We start from the raw sequence: 20,134 nt of genomic DNA on the forward strand, positions 1-20,134 counted from the left end.
ACAGAGCTGACTTCGAAGAAGCAGCCCAGGAATGTGATTTGGACTGACACCTGTCAGAAGGCTTTTGACACCCTGAAGACTGCCATGTGCACGGCGCCCGTGCTCCTGGCTCCTGATTTCTCCAAGGAATTCATAGTGCAAACAGACGCTTCAGAGCATGGTGTAGGGGCTGTTCTTTCACAGATGACTGAGGAGGGCTTTGACCAACCCGTAGCCTTCATCAGTAGGAGGTTACTTCCACGGGAAAGTAGGTGGAGTGCAATAGAGCGTGAAGCATTTGCTATGGTCTGGGCGCTGAAGAAGCTAAGACCCTACTTGTTTGGGTCTCACTTCCGAGTTCAGACGGACCACAGGCCCCTCAGATGGTTGATGCAAATGAGGGGTGAAAACCCGAAACTGTTGAGGTGGTCCATTTCTCTACAGAGTATGGACTTTACGGTGGAACACCGCCCTGGCACAGATCACGCCAACGCTGACGGTCTGTCCAGATTTTTCCGCCTTAGTGATGTGGAACTCCCTGGGGAAGGGTAGTTCCCCCCACATTTCAGCTGGAGGGGACACGTGTTAGACCTGGCACCTTGGCGTGAGTTTCCTTTCCACTTTTTGCTGGTGTGCCTCCGATGTTTTGCTGGTTTTCCGATACTCAGGGCACTGCGCCACGGCCGACCCGTGCCGCAGTGCAAGTGCTCCCTACTGTAAATTGTACATGTGATTGATGTCCATGATTGGTGAATTGGATTTACTGTTAGTCCCTAGTAAAGTGCACTAGGAGTGCCAGGGCTTGTGAATGCCAATACTGCTAGTGGGCCTGCAGCTCTGGTTGCGCCACCCACAGAAGCAGCCTTAAGATGTGTCTAGGGTCCGCCATTGCAGACCCCGCGTGCAGTCTCGTACTGTCATGCCGGCTGGGCAAGTGCACCCACTCGCCAGCCCCTGAACCTTCCCTTGACTGCATATTAGTCACCCCTATGGTAGGCCTGAGGGCAGGGTGCATTGTAGGTGTAAGGTAGAACAAGCCCTGATGTGTGTGGCATGTCCTAGTAGTGAATTACAACTAAATTCGTATTTCACTATTGTAAGGCTACCTGCTTCCGTTAGGCCCAAATGGGCTGCTGGAATTATTACACTCTATAATCCCAGCAGGCTCAGGGAGCATGGTAGAGAGTCATGTTTAGTATGTCTGAACTCAGAATAATAAAATATTTCTTTTAGTAAAGTTTATTTTAATATCCTGTGTTCGCAAATGCTACTTTTAGAAAGTTAGCATTTGCTTGCCTAACCATTTCAGCCCGCCTCTGCTGGTATGTGTATCTGACTGTCTGGGATGTGTGAGTGACAGGGCTGGGGGACGACAGGTGGTGAATGCGAAGATTGCACCTTAGTGGGAGGTAGGAGTGGCTCTTGACTCTGAATCTTGCTGTGCTCTGCCACCATAATGCTGGCTCCACCCGCCTGGGGAGCGACTGATGACTCAGCCGACACCTGGCCCAGGAAAGGCGAAGCCCCATCAACAAGGTACTTCTGGCTGCCCCTGTCCACACAATGCTGGCTCCACCTCCTGTGGGGCGTCTGATGTGCCTGCCCCTTACACTGAAAGCAGAAGCCGGATTGCACCCAACAAAGTACTCAAGGACTGAAAGTGGCTATGCAAAGGCCCCCCTGGCCTGCAAGAACAAAAGAAATGCAGTATAAAAGTAGGAGCCCTGCTCCTTGTAAATTAGATCCTGTTTGGGCTACAGAAGGAACTCTGCCCGACGAGAAGGACCGGGAAGGACAAGGCGGAGTGCTGTCTCTGGCCTGTGTCTGGTGCCTTGCTGCCGAAGGAGAGGAAAAGAAAAGACGACAAGAAGACTTTTGCTTTTATTGAACTTTGTGCCAAACTCTGCTGAAAGATCTCCAAGGGCTTGCTGCTGAACTTGCCCCCTGACCAGCGCCCCAGGACCAGTGGGCGCTATACCTTGAAGAAAGCGACTGTGTGTGCTGCTTATCGCTGCAGTACTGACGGAGGAGTCTGGGAGCGCTGGGCAATCCTGCCACGCTCCCCGTAATCCAAGGCATCGACATCCCCCCAAGCACCGTGATCGGGGCCCAAAGCAACAACGAGAGCAACGTGAGGTCCAGCCGCCGCTGGCCCGAACACCGCGACCGCCTCTGCACCGGGAGCCCGAGAGCAACGTGAAGGAGGACCCGTCCGGTCCAAGCTCCCGAATTGACTGCGCTTCTAGCCGTCAATCCACCTGCGAAGACGGACAACCGCCCGGTGATAACCCCCCTCTGGTCGGTATCCTGCCCGACAGCTCAGCTGTAAGCGCACAGCTGCCACCGGCACTTTGGCTGGGTACGTCCTGCACTTGGGGACCGTACTGCCACTTGCCGCCACCACACAGCCACCGCCTCCAGGGTCGGAGCGAACGACAAAGGAAGGACCCTGCCGCCACTGAACACCGCCGCCCCGGATGAACCGTGACCTGCCCGGCTGAGAGCCGCAGCGAACAGCGACCCCGGAGAAGCAACGCGACGTGGGACAGCTCCCCTGGAAGCCGCCCGCTCCACAAGAATTTGAAAGGTACTGTGTTGTATCCTCACGGTACGAGCGTCCTGCAACTCGAGCTCGCACCGCGCTATCTGCTCCCAACGCGAGCCGCCTCTGAAACCGAGGCTCGCACGACTCCCGGTCCTCGGAGCCCACGCGGGAAGCGTGAACTCTAGCCAGCCGGGCCCGATCTCCTCTCTGAAGCGAGCGGAGACAGCGGAAAGCGCATTGAGGCGCTACAAGACACTGAACCTTGCTGAACCTGGGCAGAAGGCCCAAAAGATTGCTTATTGCTAAGAAAGAACTGTGGCAACCTGAACTTAAGTAACCTGGAACCGCTATTGAAAGTTTGACAACTGTATTTACAAGCCTGCTTGAAATTTATATAAAGATATATATTTTTACAAATACAGTTTGGTGTCATTGTGTGGTGGGTTGGTTGTGACGGTGTAATATTGCAAATGTTTAACCCTATGTGCCCCAGAGATTAGCCTAAGACTGCTTAAGCCACACTACCTAGAGGGTAAGCAGAGGTTGTCTTGAAGGTAACCCTCAGCCCTGACGAGGAAGAGAGAGTCCCTGCTTGTCGCTAGTGTTGCACTGCGCCAACTAGAGACTCCCCCTTCCTACAGCTATCAATTCAACTATTTTCTCACAACCAGATAATGGAAGTCTATCTTGGGCTTCCTGCTTTCAAATCATTCAAAACCCTCCTGCAAGCCTCATCTGAGGCCTGCCCCCTTTCTTCACAATCTCTTCTCACTCACTGTTATACTGTCTATTGCCTTTGAATGTGAAACAATGTGACTTTAAAGTGTTGTTCCTAGATCTTGGCACTCTCCATAAAGCAGATTCTCTGCTTCTTCACCATTGTATCACTCTATATATTCTTTCCAAAATCCTATGCTTTACAGTAGTCAACTGCCTGCATTCCTAACATTAGGCAAGTACCTCTTGGATGCTGATACTGCTTTTTTCTGGCATCAAAGCATTGGAACTCTCTTGCTCCCGAGCTTCAGAGACTCCAGTCCTCCATAAAAAAAGCGCATTTTCCATATTAGTGCAGTCTCCACCTCTCCTTCATTTACTGCTCAGCCCCAGGCTGGTTGATTAGGGAAAAAGTGCACTTCACATATTAATTTTAATCATTCATTTCATTCAGTAGAATAAAAACTATAGAAGTGTGCTTAAACTGCACTATTTGCCACAATTTTTCGAACCACTCTGGGAGGTGGGACGATGGAGGAACCCAAATATCTTCTAAAAGTATTTTGAACGGCTAATGGGTTGAAGCCAATACAATTGACCTCAGGTGTTTTACAGTGCATCATATGTCATTAATTGTTGGCAAAACTGTAATTATAAAAAAAATTCATGTGAGAGTAGGTAAACTCATTAAATGTGTACTAAAATACAACATTTAATAATTGTTCTACTAGAATTCCTTGAAGGAAAGTCCTAAACTTCCTGCAAAACTTGTTAAATACTATAATGAATACATTAATGTTAGAGCCCAGCGTGCTTTGAATTGAGCTGTAATGTATCGGCAAAAAAATAAACCCTATGCGTTATACCACCACAAGGACAGGATGACCCACCAGCAATTTTTAGTCTGACTCTGAATTTGGCTCCGCCTCCAGCATTTGAAGTGTTAGCCCCCCCCCCCCCGAAATTTGGGTCTAGTTGCGCCCCTGGCCAGGACAGAGGTGAGCGTTTAAGTGGGGTGATCTTCGTGGTTGACTCTTTTTATCTATCGTTTTATGGGTGTTGTCGGCCCTTTAATACCCTACTTTCCTTAACGTGTGTGTGTAGCTTCAGGGCTTAAAACATCATAAAAATGTTACTAGACCTGCAGGACTAGTAACTTTAATAATCTACTCAACCTAACTGCTCTCAAATTGTGTGATTCTAGGCAAACATTTTGTCTTATGGAGCCGCCTTTTTCTTTATTATCAAATAAGAGAGCCCCTTCAAATATGCAAGTTCACTATTTTTGCTGTACAAAAATACTCTGCATTTACTACAATAAATGTTTGCTCCATGTATAACAAGAATTGAGCCCATGTATAAGGTACACATGATTCCTGGCTTGCCTCTTAGTTCACTAATAGCATGGTCATCTGGGCAGGAGCAGTAATGATGCCTAGTTCATGTTTACAAACTCACTTTTCATAAATATGTTACCAAAGCATGATGTGGTAGTGCATTGTCATTGAAAGGGCCATAGGATATCCCACTAACATGTAGTTTTACTGATAATTGCGCATAAACAATTTTTGGAAATTGGGTATCAGCAAAAATATATTTAAAATTTGCAAATCACCAAGTAGTGTTCTAATTTGTTTTGATCCTATAAAACATTTTTTTTCCACCACAGAATTAGAAAAATTGGTCTTCATGACTAGTGAGATATATATGGAATTTTTGAACAGTTCACTTAGATATTTCAGTGGTTTAAAAAAAAAGTCTGACATCTTACAGCCTTTCATTTAACATGCTTTGCACAGTTCAATCGTCGCACAGGTGATTTGACAAAATCCCCTAACTAAAGTCACAGAAATAAAAATAAATGTAATAAAATAAGCTGACTTTTGTCTCTGAAAGCCAGCAAATTTGACAAGATAACAAGACTTAATGCAATTTGTATTTCTTTTTTACTTTGTGAGCAATAAAGATGCCTTTAAATCTTATCTTTTCCTTCTGGGAATTATGGATTGTCTGGACGGATCCCGGGCTGATAAACTGTTTCTGGGGACGGCCATCATGGTAGCCAAATGGGATATTGCCGTGGCCTGGACGCAACCCGACCCCCCCACAATAGCTAAAAGGTGCCAAGAACTGGTGCACCTCTCAGGAGAAACCCCTATTTGATGCCAGGAGATGTCCGGCCAAGTTCCAAAGAGTATGGGGTAAATGGACAGATCAAATGGGTTAGTGAGAGCCATGAGGATGGACTAATGCTTTGACGACCTGCTTTTGCGCATTATGTAAAGTGGTCAATCGTTGTGCTTACAGTATTACTTTGATACAAACACCCTCATTATGCTTTTTTACAAACCTGTCATTGTGCTGTCAACGCTACCTTTTTCCTCCTTTCTTGTTTCCTAAAAATCAATAAAGATGATTATCAAAAAGAAAAAAATGTGTATCCCGTCACATTTGCTCTGCTTTCAGAGGTCAAAAGTCAGTTTGTCTTCCATGAAGTTAGAGAATTTTCAACTCGCCATAAAGGGCACGTAGTCCTACATAAATCTTGCTCGACAATGCAAGTTGATTTTTCAAGCCCTGAGCTTTATCAATGCAGTTGGTACCTTTTGACCTACACATGCATGATGTGCCATGAAAGAAAGGGGGCGTGAAGCAATTTGGAGATTGTGGGTAATTGCAACATGTCCTGAGGACATGTGTATGCCTCTCTGGTCCCTGCACGTGGCATGCAACAAGGTTATCTCTAATGGAGTTGGGTGTTTTGACTATGCCCTTTTTCTAGAAGGTTTGTTTTTGAGATACCTTTGGGCTGCTTCTTGCATGTCATTGGATGCCTTAGTGAGGTCTCATGTAGAGTGGGTTTTATTGTGACATATACGTGGGGGTTGAGAGGCTGCTCTGTGGTCCCCATGTGATTCAAATGTGCCAATTACTGGGATTGGGCCTATTGCTCTCTTGGACCATGTTCTTGAGGCCCTGGTATCTTATTCAACAAGCTGTGTGCGGTGAGGAGCATAGCCGTGCACCCCGTACCGACGCTGCGATGGTGGTCCTCTATGGAACCCCTTTCCCACCTGTCACCCCCCTCTCTCTCGCTTGCAGGATGCTTTGGATCCGCTCCCCTCGACTGGAATTGCGATTCTCCTATTAACATGACATGAGAATCTGGATTTCATTAAAGACACAGAGGCTGGCATTATGCATTATCCTTTTAATGCAGTCACAAGCAGCCACACTACATCACAATAAAACAATTCTAAAATGGAATAAACATAGAATACTAAAGGCATGAGCCACAAACAGACTGCCTCTTTTAAATGTTGACGAATAAATAAAGTTCCAAAGGATCTCAAGGTCTTGGATAAGAAGAACAAAATCTATAACGAGGGTTGAAGTGAAGAAGATCCTCAATGAAGAATCCAAAACAGGAGCAAAGAGCCAAATGAGAGGAGAAATTATTTAAGTCGAATTATCTGAAAGAAATAGAGAACATGTGAAGAAATGAAAAGGTGACAAACAAAATCACTGAGCATAGTATAACACAATGCAAATAGAAAGAAAACATCATAAACAAGAAATATTACATAAAATATACTATGCAAAAATAAACCGTCCATGGGAGGGACGGGAGGGATAATATCAGCCTCCGTGTCTTTAATGAAATCCAGATTCTCTGGTCATGTTAATAGGAGAATCGCAATTTCATTACAAGACCGGAGGCTACATTATGCATGTTGGTAGCCGCGAAGAACATCAGACATGTGCTTGATAGGTTTGCAGTAATGTCGAGCAACTGTGGATGCGTTGGACCAATCAGCAGCTTTAAGGATATCGTCCAATTTAGCACCAGAAAAGAAAGACTTACTGGCCATCGCGCCTCTAATAGAGTGTGCTTGAAATTTAGATAAATCAATACCAGCCAGGTTCATAGCACACTTAACCCATCTTGCAATAGAAGGAGAAGAAATAGGTTTGAAAGGTTTAACAAAAGAGATAAGCAGTTGGATAGCGCCAGAAGCGCGCAAATCTTTCATTCTATTCACATATTCCAGAATACAATTCAAAACACAAAGCTTTTTACACATATCAAAGCGAGGATAAAAATAAAATCTGACATAGTCTTAGTTCTTCTAACAATTTCAAATTTAGCACCTTGCATATCAAAAGACATATAAGAAATATCAAGACACTTGATGTCAGAGCTTCTACGACAAGAAACAAGGCATAAAAGTGTTGCGAGTTTGATAGAAAGACATTTCCTGTTAAGAAGAGAGTTATCAGGCCAAGAAACAAAAAGGTCACGAATAGCCTTAACATCCCACATGGACTGGTATTTAGGCCTAGGAGGTCTCCTTAGTCTGATACTTTTCATGACTACAAATGATAACATTTTTACCTACCGTCTTACCATTGACAAGGGAATGACCGGCAGAAATTGCAGATCTATAACAATTAATAGATCTATAAGAAGGCCCATTATCAAATTGTTCAAGAAGAAAATTAACTATGTGTACGACTTGAGCTTCCACGGGATCCAAGCTCCTCTCCACACACCAACAAAACCGTTTTCTCAAAATGTTGTACCTATAGTGTATTCCAGGAGCCCAGGATTCACCGAGGAGAGTTGCAGCTGATGACGAAAGTCCAGACAATTCATTAGATTTCCTGACACTTTCCAAGCAAGAAGGTTCAAACTCCCGGAAAGAATTAGGTGGTGATCTTCCCCGTCTGCGTTTGTAACAAGACCTTGAGTCGCAGGAATTAAAAAGGGAATTTGGCAGGCCAGTTTCAGAGTCGTCGAAAACCAGGCCTGTGAGGGCCAAAACGGAGTTATGAGAATCAAAGAGCATTGATCTTGTCTGACCTTCTGAAGGACTCTCTGGATCATTGCGAAGTGGGGAAAGGCATAACCCCGAAGGTCTGACCTAGATTGGAGAAAGGCGTTGACTGCAAAGGCCCCCGGATCCGGCATCCAGCTGAAGTATTTCTCTAGCTGGTAGGTTAACCTGCTCGCGAATAGGTCCACATCTAGAGGACCCCAAATGCAATTTAGCGAGTTGAAAACAGAAGGATTGAGTTTCCAATCGCGGAAGTCTAAAAGGAATCTCGAGTTCCAATCCACAGAAATATTTGACTTTCCTGGAAGGTACTCTGCTTTCAGAGCAATCTTGTGTTCCAGACAAAACATCCATAGTTTTCTGGCTAGGTTGGAGAGGTCTGTAGACTTGGTACCGCCAAGGCGATTGATATAAGAAACAGCAGAGATGTTGTCCATTTTCAGGACAACAGATCTCCCTTGAAGAGAAAACCTGAAGCTCATCAGAGCGTAAAGCCCTGCTGTGAGCTCCAAATAATTTATGTGAAAAGTGGACTCCGAGAGGGACCAAACGCCACCAGTGTTTTGGTTGAGAAGGCGAGCGCCCCAGCCATGAAGGCTGGCATCTGATTCTAGGACAAACTCCGGAGAAGGACCAAAGATGGCTTTCCCATTCCATGCATCCAAATTCTCCAGCCACCAAGAGAGTTCCGATCTCGCTTCGTGATCCAGACTAACAAGATCTCCGTACCAGAGACCGGACCTGAGAGCCTTGCCTTTTATCCTCTGTAGAGCTTGGTAATTGAGAGGACCAGGAAAGATGGCTTGAATGGAGGAAGATAGGAGGCCTAAAAGCCTGGCCAACTCCCTCAGGGAAAGAGTTTTTGAAATTTTCTTCAGGGGAAGCAAGAGAAGGCATTTTAAGGTATCTACGGTAAAACCGAGAAACTCCAGGGATCTGGAGGGGGTACATTTTAGACTTATCTGAAGAATGTCATATCAAAAATACTCCTATTGACGTTGACCTTATTAGAGGCTGGAGTCAAAGAGCCTTGGTTCTCTTGGGCAATGCTAATTCAAGCCTTAACATTGAAAGACGGAGAGCACTTCTTACTAAGGTTAATCCCAAATTGGGAGACATGGCTGAAAGAGAACCTTCCCTAAACCCGAAAGGGCTTCTCTTTGATGAAGATATGATTAAATGTATCGGTAAATATGTATCTACCTTCACCGCTCTCAACAAGGCCCAATCTAATTTAAAACATGTTTTCAATCAAAACCTTTTTGGTCGGGCTGGAAGAAGGGGGCCTTTCCTCCGGCCGAGGCAATCAAAGGCCCTATACAAGATTTAGAGGCTCAGGAAGAGGCTTCTATTCTTCAAACCAATGTTACCCTCAAAGCGGTAGAGGCTCATGCTACAGAGGATCCAGGTCCCGCGGATTTTCCAACATCACCAACTCCAATACTCAAATGAAGTATTCCTCCACCTCTTTCCTCTTCCCCACCAAAGGTAGGGGGCAGGCTTCAGTTCTTTTTCCATGTTAGGCAAACTCTAACAAATATCCTTGGGTTTTAGAGACTGTTCGTGGTTTCAAAATAGATTTCACCGATATTCCGGTTCAGTCATCTATTCCCCCAGTTCTATCCCTTTCAGAAGATCAACAGAAAATTGTAGAGGAAGAAATTACCTCCATGCTCCAGAAGGGTGCAATTTTAGAAGTGCCTTGGACCTTGAGAAGGTTTGTAAGCACTCTCTTTCTTGTTCAAAAGAAGGAAAAGGGTTGGAGACCAGTTATAAATTTAAGAGAACTAAACAAATATCTGGTCTACAGACATTTCAAGGGAATCCACCTCCTGAGAGACCTCCTTTTAGAAGGAGACTGGTTGGTGACTGAAGAGGGAGAGTCTTCCCCCTACCTTTGGGAGGGAAGAAACAGGAAGGGGAGTCCTTACCTTGTCCCTGATTTTGGAATCTTCTACAACTGTTTCCGCCTCGGTTTCGATTGTTGCGGCCTCGTTGAGGTAAAAAGTTGTTGTTTCCCCTGTAGTTCCTTGAATACCCACGTAGGTTTTGTTGGAAATAGGATCTGTAATAACCTTGGCCGATTGCCGATCCTCCCCTGCTGGCCCTTCCAAAAAATCTTCCACCAAACATGCGTCTCATGTTTGTCTGGGCTTTGTTAAAGGCTGCGAAAGTAGATAAGTATTTGCCAAGGGTTTTGATAAAAGTCTCCCTGAAGAGAAGACCATTCGGGTCTCCTTAGATGTCTTTGTTGGCCAAATCTCCTAATTTGGGGTTCATACACATTAGTATCGCTCTTCTCCTTTCTGAGGTAAGATTTGCGTTAGCGTTTCCCAATAGGCAGATGGCACGTTGGCTCCAACCTCTAAGAAGTTCAACGTCAACTGGAGTCCCATGCATAGAGGCCTCCTCAGTCAAGTCAAGGATCCTAGCCAGAGGGCCAAGCGTGTCTAAAAGCTTGTCTTGACACTGATTAAGGCAGCGTTCAAGACCTTTGCGAGGATCTCTCCCAGTTTTAAAAAGGAAGGTCAGAAGCTCAGGGTCAAGATTGAGAGTTGTGCCCGCTTTGTTATCCAAAAAGGGTCTTGGGCATTCAGATTTCATGAGATTACGTGAATCTCTTTCAAGAGGTTTCCTAATCCAGGCTTTAATGAATTGAGAGACGTGATCCAAGGGCCACCACTCCGAACCTCCAGGGTGGGTGATTTTAGAGGGAGTAAACATCTCATTGCCTGATGGATCTTTAATGGAGTCAGAATTATTATTAGATTGAGACAGGTCTTCGTCAAGTAAATCGTCCTCAAACTTTTCTTGAGGGTCAAAAATGTACTCATCAGCCTCCTCATCCAACTCAAGTGGGGACAGGTAATCGTCATCATCGTTGACGCAATTGTGCCGCGATGGACACCTAATCTCTGTGTGCCGCGAGGGACACCTGTTCTTTTTGCGCCATCAAGGTCTCTCGATCTTTTTGTGCCGCTCGGGGCACCCATGTCATTTGCAGCTCAAAGGCTGCCAATAGATAATATCCTGTTGCTGGTACCCCGTGGGATACCATGAGGCTCAACATGCTTAGTCTTTTTTAATGGCTTAGCGCCCCTAGAGGGAAGTGTGTCCATCTCATCATCTGAGGAAAGCGCTGTTGGTTCATCAGGGATGTCCCTTTTCCTTTTATTAAGTGCTGCTTCCACAGCCTCTTTAAGCGAGGACTTCAATTGCCTCTCAAAAAGGTTCATAAGAAAGGTTTGAGTAAGGGGGGTCTCATTAATAGAGAGAGAATCCTCCTGTGACATAATGTATCAAAGAGTAATAAATATATTTATGACAAAAAAGAAATTGTTCTTTCCCCCTTTCTTTTTTTTTTTATGTGTCACAGAGGGTTGAAACTCTCTTGCCCAATTAAGCGCTAAACGTGGAAGCGCTTATTAACTTTGATCCAGTTAATAAACAAGAAATTACCGGGACAAAGGGCAACCAGAGATCGTTGCACAGTTGTTTCAGTAAATGCAGAGACCGGGCCGTTACTTGAGCACTGTTGTCCCCATGGAAACGCGCGGCCGTGAGAGAAACCCGGGCCCTGTTTCTTTTCAGTTTTCACCTTGCGGGTCACAAAAGGAGCACCAAGCTCTTATTTTGGTAAAGCGGATAACCTCCTTGCAAGCCAGAGGGACCCGTAAGTAGACCGCATACCGCAGAACGCGTCTAATTGTTGAAATAGACGCTTGGTGTACGCCCGGTGTCTCGACTGAAGAAGATACCGAGGCATGTTGAGGAATACAACGGAAACAAGCATTGGAAATGCAATAGGTCTCGCATTAGGAAAGTTTGAGCTATTGGTATTGTAAATGACACTTTTTTTTATTTATGTGTTGGTTTTGAAAGTAGCAAAATTAATAGCTTTGTCAGTTACAATGTCAATAGTTTTAACTTTTGCAAATGTGACACCTATAGCATTTGTAATGCAATGTGTGTTGTATTTACGTGACTTAGATGTATTGATATTACAAATAACAATGGCTTTTAATTTTGTAAATAATTAATACTTAAATAAAAGTTATTGTAATTTATAATGGCAATAGCTTAAACGTTTGTAAATAACTTTTGTGAAGATTATGTTCAGTGTATTTTATTGTGACGAAAATCCAAGAACATTGCATTTGCACCTAAACACACACAGAGCCACACACATATAGATGTGGTGGTGGTGGATCTGTAGGATATGGTGGTGGTGGATGTGGTGGTGGTGGTGATGGTGGATGTGGGGGTGGATGTGGTGGTGGTGGAGGTGGTGGATGTGGTGGTGATGTTGGTGGATGTGGTGGTGGATGTGGTGAAAGTGGTGGTGGATGTGGTGGTGGTTGTGGATGTGGTGAAAGTGGTTGTGGATGTGGTGGTGGAAGTGATGGTGGTGGGTATGGTGGATGTGGTAGTGGTGGATGCGGTGGTGGATGAGGTGGTGGATGAGGTGGTGGATGTGGTGGTGGATGTGGTGGTGGTGGTGGATGCGGTGGAAGTGGTGGACATGGTGGTGGTGGATGCGGTGGAAGTGGTGGATGCGGTGGAAGTGGTGGATGCGGTGGAAGTGGTGGATGTGGATGCGGTGGTGGATGTGGTGGTGGTGGATGTGGTGGTGGATGCGGTGGATGTGGTGGTGGTGGATGCGGTGGATGTGGTGGTGGATTCGGTGGTGGATTCGGTGGTGGTGGTGGATGCGGTGGTGGTGGTGGATGCGGTGGGGGTTGTGGTGGTGGATGTAGTGGTGGTGGTGGTGGTGGATGCGGTGGTGGTGGATGCGGTGGTGGTGGTGGTGGATGCGGTGGTGGTGGTGGATGTGATGGTGGTGGATGTGGTGAATGTGGTGGTGGATGTGGCGGTGGATGTCATGGTGGATGTGGAGGTGATGGTGGATGTGGTGGTGGATGTGGTGGTGATGGTGGATGTGGTGGTGGATGCAGTGGATGTGGTGGTGGATGTGGTGGATGGGGTGGATGGGGTGGTGGTGGTGGATGGGGTGGTGGTGGATGTGATGGTGGATGTGGTGGTGGTGGATGTGATGGTGGATGTGGAGGTGATGGTGGATGTGGAGGTGGTGGTGATGGTGGAGGTGATGGTGGATGTGGTGGTGGTGGTGGTGGTGGATGTGGTGGTGATGGTGGATGTGGTGGTGTATGCGGTGGTGGTGGATGCAGTGGATGCTGTGGTGGTGGATGCGGTGGATGCGGTGGTGGATGCGGTGGTGGTGGTGGATGCGGTGGTGGATGCGGTGGTGGTGGTGGATGCGGTGGTGGTGGTGGATGCGGTGGATGTAGTGGTGGTGGTGGTGGTGGAGGATGCGGTGGTGGTGGAAGTGGTGGTGGATGTGGTGGTGGTGGTGGTGGATGTGATGGTGGTGGATGTGGCAGTGGATGTCATGGTGGATGTGGAGGTGATGGTGGATGTGGTGGTGGATGTGGTGGTGATGGTGGATGTGGTGGTGGATGCAGTGGATGTGGTGGTGGATGTGGTGGTGGTGGATGGGGTGGTGGTGAATGTGATGGTGGTGGATGTGGTGGTGGATGTGGCGGTGGATGTCATGGTGGATGTGGAGGTGATGGTGGATGTGGAGGTGGTGGTGGATGGGGTGGTGGTTGTGGTGGATGTGGTGGTGGATGTAGTGGTGGTGGGAGTGGTGGTGGTGGTGGATGCGGTGGTGGTGATGGATGCAGTGGTGTTGGATGTGGTGGTGGTGGATGTGGATGTGGCGGTGGATGTCATGGTGGATGTGGAGGGGATGGTGGATGTGGTGGTGGTGGATGTGGTGGTGGTGGTGGATGTGGTGGTGATGGTGGATGTGGTGGTGGATGCGGTGGTGGTGGATGTGGTGATGGTGGATGCGGTGGTGGTGGTGGATGCGGTGGTGGGGGTGGTGGTGGATGGGGTGGTGGATGTAGTGGTGGTGGTGGATGTGGTGGTGGTGGATGCGGTGGTGGTGGAAGTGGTGGTGGATGTGGTGGTGCTGGTGGATGTGGTGGTGCTGGTGGAGGTGGCGGTGGTGGATGTGATGGTGGTGGATGTGGCAGTGGATGTCATTGTGGATGTGGAGGTGGTGGTGGATGTGGTGGTGGTGGTGGATGTGATGGTGGATGTGGTGGTGATGGTGGATGTGGTGGTGATGGTGGATGTGGTGGTGGATGCGGTGGATGTGGTGGTGGATGCGGTGGATGTGGTGGTGGATGCGGTGGTGGTGGTAGTGGTGGATGGGATGGTGGTTGTAGTGAATGTGGTGGTGGATGTAGTGGTGGTGGGTGTGGTGGTGGATGCGGTGGTGGTGGTGAATGCAGTGGTGGTGGATGGGGAGGTGGTGGTGGTGGACGGGGTGGTGGATGTAGTGGTGGTGGGTGTGGTTAAAGTGTTGGTGGATGTGGTGGTGGATGTGGTGGATGCAGTGGTGGTGGTGAATGTGGTGTTGGTGGTGGATGCGGTGGTGGATGTAGTGGTGGTGGAAGGGGTGGTGGACGTGTTAGATGTGGTGGTGGATGTGGTGGTGGTGGATGTGGTGAAAGTGGTGGTGGATGTGGTGGTGGTGGGGGATGTAGTGGATGTGGCGGTGGATGTCATGGTGGATGTGGAGGTGATGGTGGATGTGGTGGTGGATGTGGTGGTGGATGTGGTGGTGGTGGATGCAGTGGATGTGGTGGTGGTGGTGGTGGATGCGGTGGTGGTGGTGGATGCAGTGGTGGTGGTGGATGGGGTGTTGGTGGTGGATGCAGTGGTGGATGGGGTGGTGGTGGTGGATGGGGTGGTGGATGTATTGTTGGGGGGTGTGGTGGATGTGGTGGTGGTGGGTGTGGTGAAAGTGGTGGTGGATGTGGTGGTGGGTGTGGTGGTGTATGTGGTGGTGGTGGATGCGGTGGTGGATGTGGTGGTGGTGGTGGATGTGGTGTTGGTGGATGCGGTGGTGGTGGTGGTACCTGGGTTGGGTTGTTTATAAATGATGTGATTGCAGTTCATCTATTTGATCTCCTCGACGACCATATGGTTGTAGGAAATGGTATATGTATTGGTTATGAAATAAAATACAGTTAAACCTAAAACAGCAATTTGTGGATTATAGATAGTCTCTGTGGGCCTAATGTATGAAAGGATTTTTCTCGTCTCTATGGGGAATATGTGTTAATGTATAGGGGCCTTTGAAGCTCTGTCACCTACATGCCCTTGCAATATGGTGATATTCCCTTTCTATTCTGACCAAGCAGAATTTTAATGCTACCATTTATAGAAGTGGGAAGTGACGAGCAAAACGTTTTTGAATTCCTGTAAATCGAATGAGTTTGTGGATGTTCTGTACTTTTTGCATGGTCGCACCCTTGAACATAGTACTCCTGAAACTCCACAGAACTGTCTGCAGTGGCGGTTGGTGACATTTAAAAATGATGCGGCACACAGTCAAGCTCACAAACACACATACAATATCATAAATACATCAACACAAAAACGCAGTCAAGCACAGAGGGAGTTAGAAAATGCAAAAACATAGAAGTTTCACTTACCTTTGAGCACGTCCTCACTCTCTCCAGTCCGCGACTCAGACTCATCTAAGCAGGAGGTGACGTAGCAAAGCAAACTACACTGTATCCAACCCAGACACTGCTCAGAGCAGCATCTGGATTGGCTGGTGCAGGCTAGCTCAGCGCTTTGAAGGGCACTGGGGTCCTATGCCTGCTCTCCAACCCAGGTTGGAGAGTTTGAACTGCTAATGTCGGTTTGGCCGTATTAAGGTAGTTGGCCAAAATAACATGTGCATTTCAAAGTGAAGGCACCACTCGTCATTGTTTGCATTTAGCAACAATGACGCACTGGCCCTGCCCTCTCCATTCGGCAGAAAGCTGGAAAAGGAAAGTGGTATTAAACCATTTTATTTTCCAGCTTTCTATGCAGCAGTGTGTGTGTGTGTGTGTGTGTGGGGGGGGGGGGGGTGCTCGTATGGAGGCCCCGCCACTGACTGTCTGTAGTATTAACCTCCGTGTGAGGGTTCCAATGACAATTCATTCTAATTCTGTTAATCAGAATCCAGATGTGCAGCCTTTTACTTTAAAAAAAAAAAACATTTTTAGGAACCTAATTTTGATTTGGTTCATCATTTTTTTTGCCTCTGGTCCCTTTTGGTGTCCAGGAACTATCATGGCTGCTTCGGGGTGGGGGTTGTTGGACCTGTTGATTTCTCTAGTAAAAGAGAGATGCGCTGGCACAGCAGCTGCCCTAACATGTCGGAGAAACTGTGGAATTGGAGGGAAAATCTTTATTTGGATGAATGTTGGTGGTGCTCCAATGTCTCCGACATGTTGATGAGATTAAAACTTCCTTACTGAATAACGTGTTGCACGCTCATGTGTCACTCGTTTGTTCCAAAGCACTGTGGTAGTTGTGCGAGGCACCACAAAGGCCAGAAGGAGTGAACTTGCTGCAAAGTATAAGGAAACTGTTGACTGTATTGTGTAAAATACGGTTTGCAGATTACATGACTATAAGTGCAGTTTTGACATAGAGCTTGTCAAATATTGCACATAAATACATATGTGTTTTTACATGCCACTCGGTCAATTGCAGTCTTTCAGGCCAGAACTTTAACGAAACTGAGCTCAAATTGATTGTAAAATGGCAATTGAAAGGAGGATGCAGAAAAAGATGTTGGAAGCGCAAAAGCAAGGCTTTTAAACAAAGCAAATTGGATTGTTTTTGAGACTGAAATGTATGCTAGTAAAAGATTCAGTGATCCCGGCTCAGAGCGCTGGCTTCCAAATATGGGCGGAGCGGGGAGAGCGGCAGGAGGGTGTGAAGCAGCAGGGGCCTGAGACGCGGCCGCCTTTGATGTGGTAATGCAGGCAAGCGGCTGGTGGCTTTGTGCATGCGCTTTCACATGCACTGGAAGAAATCGCCTGGGAATCGCCTGATCTCGGTAAGCTCTGTTTAAGCTGCTATATATCGAGCTCCCGCTCAATGCGCATGCGCATTGAGAAAGGTCGCTCGACCTAAAAAGGTTCAATGCCCCGAGGGGAGAAAGAGTGAAGCCAGTGCTCCGATGGGGTAAAGAGCGATCGGAGAGAGAAAGGGCGATGACGCTGTACGATCGGGAACCTTAAAATGGGATACAGAAAAGGAAAGAACAGAGAGAAAGAACCCAACCATACATTGAAAGGGTGTCTGTTAGGTAGGACAAGACAAACTTACCTTGTTCAAATGAAGCATAAAGAGCAAGCTTATGTGTCAAGGACATAGTATAACCATAGTAAAAAACATAAAGGTCATAATAAATACACTAAACAGTGCAAAAACTTGAATGTAGATAGTAAAATAAAGTCAAAGAGGCAGAGAAAAAACATTCTAAATATCATAAAATTCAGAAATCATGAGAGACAAGAAGTTTACTATACTTAATATGACCTTTATGTTTTTTACTATGATTATACTATGTCCTTGACACATAAGCTTGCTCTTTATGAGCATAGCCGTGCACCCCGTATGGAGGCTGCGATGGTGGTCCTCTATGGAACCCCTTTCCCTCCCGTCACCCCACTCTCTCTCGTTTCCAGGATGCTTTGGGTCCGCTGCCCTAGACTGGAATCGGGGACTTCCTACCCGGTGACACACTACTCCCACTGTTTTGAAGGGACATGATCTGATGAGCAGACAATGAATGTTTGGAAGCATTAGGGGAGAGGAGGAGTCGGAATGTCCTGCTTATGCCGGGAGTTAGGTGCGCGGCTCGGACTTGTTGTGCTGTGAGCAACAAACTGAGATGGTTGATTGCCCTGATGAATTTCCATACTGACTTAGTGCCAAAATTGTGCTTGGACTAAGAAGTTCTGTGAGGGAAACCATTATCCCACGTGTGCGGAAAACCTGGCTTCCAGCACTGGAGTGTTGCTTCATTTAGGAACAAAAAGGGGGCCTCCACTAGCTGGAGGCCTAAAAATGTTGAGGAATGGGGTCCTTTCAACCTAGTCATAGGACCTTGTCCCATTTGGACTTGCACAAGGGGACTTGGGTGCCTGTTTTTATACACTGGTCGGGGGCGGCCCTGCCCCCCTCGTCAGACTGCCCTCCACCCGGGACATGGCCTGTCAACATCTCCCTAGAGAGCAGGTAACAGAGTGGGGCATAGGCCCCTGCAGGCACCCTAGATGGCAAATTTTAGCATGGATTCCCGATCAGCCGAACGTACAGCAGCCCCGAGTTCTTCCTGAAAGCAAGTGAAGGCTTGAATTTTCTTTCAATACTGTGTCAATAGGGAGGGGCGTGGCTTAGCGCCGCACAAGATGGCGGCTTGACTGCGGAGCTCCGGACATCGAGCGCCGATACCAGCGGCTTTCTCTTCTTTTACTGCACCTTTCTAGACGCCGATTTCATTTTCCTGCGTCGGAGCATGAGGTGAGCAGACTGATACCGCCTGCGTCCCTCTACTCCGTTTAAATGCATTTTTCTCCGTGACTGACGCGGCGCGCTTTCCAGCGGCCGCCATTTTCTTTCAACTTTGCCGCGTCTCCGATCTCTGTCAGCGGAGAACCTGCGCCACGGTGCGGTGCTTTCCTTGTGAAACGTAATTAATGCAGCAAAGATGATATACGAAATGTTGATGTTCCTTATTAGCTGATTCCTCCTGTTGGCGTTTTTTCAGCCTTTGGTGCCCCTGTTTCCTCACGCTTTCTTCACGCTAATGCTGTTTTCAAGCTGAGTTCATCATTTGGGCGCTGCTCTTCAATGAAATTCACCGAACAGGATACCATTTGTTTCTGGCTACCCTCAACAATGTCTATCTGTTCCTCCACATGATGCAGACGGTTTCCCTTCTCATGTTCACCATATGCAGTGTAATTCCAGTTTTGCGTGCACCTTTATTTTATTGATGTCTTTTGTGTGACGCATTTTTCTTTCATCTGCGTAACACGGTCCTGACATCAATGTGTTGAGCTCTACCTTCCACAACACTGCTATTTTGTCATTTTGAGGGGTGCCTTCTTCACACAACTTATATCTCCGGAGTCTACAGGAACATTATTATTTATCTCCCATATCATATATGGGGAAACTGCGCACTCTCAAGCTCACGGCTTCCAAAACCAAACTGCCTCTTTCCTCTGACTCTGACTCGACGACGCAGGCCATGGAGGACACCATTCCTTCTAAAGCGGATATCACTCGTGGGGCAATTCCTAAGGCTACTGTCACCAGTAAACTTCCACAACCTGGCTCCACGAAACGTCACAAGAAAGATCCTCCATCTCCAGGTTCTGAGTCATCATCCGCATCCATGGATCTGATTCTTGAAGAACTCCGAGCACTTAAACCCTTCATGGCTGAAACTACTAAAACATTGCAATTTCTTCATGATAAATGATCCACTCTCGAATCCAGAGTCCTGTTAGTGGAACAATCAACGGAGGCACTACAATCTTCCTGTTCTAGAATTTCTACATTGGAGAAGGATGTCTCTCTCTTAAGACGACAGACAGAAGAGTTGGAAAATAGAAATCGTCGCAATAACCTACGCCTTTATAATCTTCCAGAGCTCACAGAAGGGTCCAATCCAACCTCCTTCTTCCAAACCTTTTTACCAAAAATTTTAGATCTTCCATCTTCTGTCACACTTAACATTCAACGTGCTCATAGACTGGGTCCGAGAGTTTCCTCCAAACCCCGCGGAGTCATCATGCTCTTCCTACAATATACCGATTTACTTCAGGTACTTTCGGCAGCCAAAGCAAAGAAACAGATTATATGGGAAGGTCACCGTCTGTATCTATCTCAAGATGTAGCCAAAGTGACAGCTGACCGCAGGAAACAATTTCTTGATCTACGACCACGATTGCGAGACCTTGGTGCCAGATTCGGTCTCCTTCATCCTTGCCTCTTCAAGGTTACGTATAAAGAAAAGACAACGACTTTTGAAGATCCACGAGTCCTTGAAGAATTCCTCCGTCACCATGAAACCATCAACATGGACACTGCAGACCAGTTTAATAATTTATGTGTTTTCCTGATTGACTAATTATTTATCCTTTTGTTTCCCTACTGTGCC

This window comes from Lissotriton vulgaris, unplaced genomic scaffold (assembly GCF_964263255.1).
Source record: "Lissotriton vulgaris unplaced genomic scaffold, aLisVul1.2 SCAFFOLD_2524, whole genome shotgun sequence".
Taxonomy (NCBI): Eukaryota; Metazoa; Chordata; class Amphibia; order Caudata; family Salamandridae; genus Lissotriton; species Lissotriton vulgaris.